Source organism: Sinocyclocheilus anshuiensis, unplaced genomic scaffold (genome assembly GCF_001515605.1).
Source record: "Sinocyclocheilus anshuiensis isolate Anshui unplaced genomic scaffold, SAMN03320099.WGS_v1.1 scaffold869, whole genome shotgun sequence".
NCBI classification, from domain to species: Eukaryota; Metazoa; Chordata; class Actinopteri; order Cypriniformes; family Cyprinidae; genus Sinocyclocheilus; species Sinocyclocheilus anshuiensis.
This window is the reverse complement of record NW_015558630.1, coordinates 746,633-750,483: the sequence shown is the minus strand read 5'-3', so window position 1 is coordinate 750,483 and position 3,851 is coordinate 746,633. Positions and strand designations below refer to the sequence as shown.

At 37.5% G+C, this 3,851-nt stretch overlaps 1 protein-coding gene across 1 annotated transcript in view; it reads right to left on the bottom strand.

Moving 5' to 3' along the window:
- Positions 1–2,669, bottom strand: part of LOC107680793 (stonin-2-like) — a 27,269-nt gene extending 24,600 nt beyond the window's left edge. The window contains exon 1 of the mRNA XM_016476840.1: positions 2,599–2,669. The gene's annotated coding sequence lies outside the window, so the exon portion shown is untranslated. The remainder of the gene's footprint in view (positions 1–2,598) is intronic.
- Positions 2,670–3,851: the final 1,182 nt, after the last annotated feature.

Genomic DNA, 3,851 nt, shown 5'->3' with positions numbered 1-3,851 from the left:
AACCGATAGTTCCAGCAATCAACTATCGGTGCCGATTAATCGGCAAAACTGATACATCGGTCGACCTCTAGTGAGGACATTGTCCTGCCTCACCGACCACTGGCGTTAATGCTTCCTGGTTCAAGCCCAGCAGGTTTAAGGGACCAGTGCAGAGCCAGATTGGCCACCAGCACCCTGTGAGTGGAAAAGGAGAGTTCCTTAAGTCCTGCAATGTCCCCTACTGCGCCTAGCAGGAGAGACCCAGTTATTCCTTAAAGCCTCGTCTCATGGAGTGGGCTTGCTGAGATGTCTCACTATAACTCTGCACCAAAAGACAACAAAGAGTAGTTTGATTTTAATAAAAAAAGTGCCTACACCCCCCACTTCCCAAAAGTTCTCATGCCAAGTTCACAGAAAAACTGTTTACAGAGCAGCGAAGCTCACATGAATAACACCATAATCTCCAGACGCTCTACCAGAAAATCCTGCTGGGCTCAGTCTTCAAAGACACGGCCAAAAGTTCTAAAACAAGTAGAACGAGTAAAAACAAATATCAGTAACTAAATCCATGTATAGGTAAAGAGGTCAATCCACCACCTGGGACAGATGAATGCAGCTAAGGACATTTCCCCTCGGATAGCCACATTATGTGCCCTGAGGTAACGTTGCCCATGTATAAAGTGTGTGCCGACAACTACACTCTTTCTTTTCATACATAGTGAGACTAAACATAATTGAGTTAATGTAGGCAGGTAAAATACACATTTAGGACTTTACCATGAGTCATTGAATAAGAGTATGTTCACAGAGGTAGGTGGAATTGTTGGCAGGTTTTGCAGTGATTGTAGGAACAACATTTCAAAACCTAAGGACAAAGGTTAATTATGGGGTCTATACATTGTCTTGATTCATATCTGAAACGTCATACCCATTTAAGGTTAGTATTTAAGTAGATGTTAGCATGGCGCTTATTAGACTGGTAAATCCCAACAAGGACATGGACATTCAAGGTGTGTTTTTACATGGACAAAAGCAAACTGTACAAGCCCAGTTCTAGTCATGACTCAGCAAGAGAAAAGCTTCTGATGTGCCATGTTATTCATATACAAAAAAAAAAAAAACATTTTCGCCGCCACCTCCACATACTTTTCACAGCAGTTTCAGTTTCACCATTCCCTGAGGAACTGAAGACCTCTTACAAACATTTACCATGGTAACCACAGTTTCTGTCAAAGTACCATGGTTACTAGTTATTGCGATTACAAAAAAAAAATCTGGCAACTTTGGTATCAGCCACCGTTTTACTTTAAACCACATAAACATTTCATTACACCAAATACACAAAATAATGTTATTTTTAGCAGCATCATATGACCCCTTTAAAGACCTGTGAATTAGCTTGACAAGCACACTTTTCTTTACTCTGTTAATGCATTTCCTATAGAAACTGAGGTGGGGCATTTCAAGTGGTGTTTGACATTTCAAATGATGGTATTTGATTGGACACAAATCTATGCAGTGCAGCATGAGTCATCAACATTTTAAGCTCCATTTTTCCACTACAACTGAACTGAAGATTGCTTGAAAACTAACACTAAAAATCACAATACTCTAATTCTGATTTCACGGGTTATGGGGGGAAATTAAATGTTATCACAAAATGATGAAAAGATGCTAAAACCAGCTCATTTCAAGAAGGTCCCATATTGCGCGACTTCTGTATTTTTGTTAAAAACTGTGGTTTCTATAGTAAAATAAGTGACTACAGGTTCTTTAAAATCACTGGTGAACCCTTCAAAAATTCTGAATATGCAGAAATGGCAGCATACATGTATCCAAACAAAATGTTACAGCAATCATGCATTATTAAAATGTAGCAGATTGCAGCGAGTGGAACAACAAAGTAAGTACTAAGTTATTTTTATAGGCCTAATTAAAATGATTTTCACCAGCACTAAGCACTTCAGAATAATAAAGGTTTATGTATCAAAACTGTATATACGGATATGATCGTTTCCTTTCATTATCATCTCAATCTAAGCTGATCACTCAACAATAATCTGCTGTGATGTTATCAAATGAGTAAGACAGGCGTTTATCATGTAACAATGGAACAAAAACAACTAGAACAGGGCTGTCCAAACTCGGTCCGGTGTCCTGCAGAGTTTAGCTCCAACTTGCCTCAACACACCTGACTGGAAGTTGCTATGCCTAGTAAGAGCTTGATTAGCTGGTTCAGGTGTGTTTAATCAGGGTTGGAGCTAAACTCTGCAGGACACCGGCCCTCCAGGACCGAGTTTGGACAGCCCTGATCTAGAAAGTTCTCCTTATCACATCAGCTTCGCATAAAAACATATTCGATCTGTGTATTCTGACATTTGATAACTTTTTGCCACGTATTACATATATCCTGCCACCAATGTAAACAAAGCACACGCGCTTACAACAAACTGTTGCAACACTGAGAGACACGTAGTTTCACGGTAACTAATGTAACTTAAATATTTAACCCTGAATATATATCTGTGAAAATATTTCAAGATTCTTAAGCAAATTAAGTAGATATTGTTGTATATAACATAGCGTAGCATAGCATTGTTGTATATAACGTTTACATACCGATATCGTGTTGTTGAGTCTAAGCAGATTGTAGCTCTCTCTCGCTCCCGGTGAATCTGGTCTAATGCCCCACCTTACTCGCAGCTGATTGGACAGTGGAAGAAGCGCTGTTCGATGCCACACCTTATAGTTACATGATTGGATAGTTAAAGCAGCGCTGCTTCAAATGTCCAATCAGGTGCAAACCAGGTGGAGTACGCATCATACGAGAGAATAAAAAGTGCGTATTATTAATATTTTATATATACAGTAATTTATTAAATGAATCAAAATGATTTAAGATATATAAAAAAATATGAAGATAATAACAAAAACATTGCATGAGCAATGAGCAGACTAAGAGTGGCTTTAGAGTTTTACTTCATTTATATTATATTATATTATATTATATTATATTATATTATATTATAGTTAAAGTGACAGCTGTTTATTTAAAAAAGATCTCTATGTTGCATGAACAGAAGGGGCATTTTGGTTCTACCCCATGGGCTTTCTTTGTTTAAAAGACTGAACAGTCATGTCATGGATTTACATACATTAATGTATTTAACGTCTAATTAACGCATTGCTTGCACACGTTACGCCATCTGTTGGATGTCAATTCTTGTTTTGGTTTTGGTTTTGTGTTTTGGCATGTCTGTGTGTGGCAGCTTTTCTCTTTTTAGTATTACTGAACAGCGATTCCTAGGAAGGAATCATAAATAAAAACAAAAATGATTTCAAAAATGCATGAATGACTTTTAAATGTTTCTGAATAAAGTGAGTGAGGTACTATAGTGACATAGTTTATGTAAAACATAAATATCTCCTACAGGTGGCGCCAAAGTTCTTATAACGCCTGACATTAGATTTAACTTTAGATTAACTGCGAGCCACATGCTTTTTTTTTTTTTTTTTTCATATTACTGAATTGATTATAAATGGACTTTTTGTAAACCATTTTATATGAAAAGCATTCAATAAAAATAAAATTACAACAAGCAGGTCCGAAGCATATCTTCAAAGCGCCAGAATTGTAGTTTTCTATCTGAGGAATGACTCTTATCATATGAAACCGGCTACCTGGCTGACTCTTGTTTCCAATCCATAGGTAAGACCTCAGACAGGTGTGTGTCAAGGTTACAGGCTCTTTTCCATACCTGTCCATCAACCTGTCATGCTTTGAAAAAGCCAGGGACCTTTTCCCAGGAACCACGAGAGACCAGAGAATAAGAAGTTAAAAATTAAACACAAAACAACTTTCAAGTCACCAC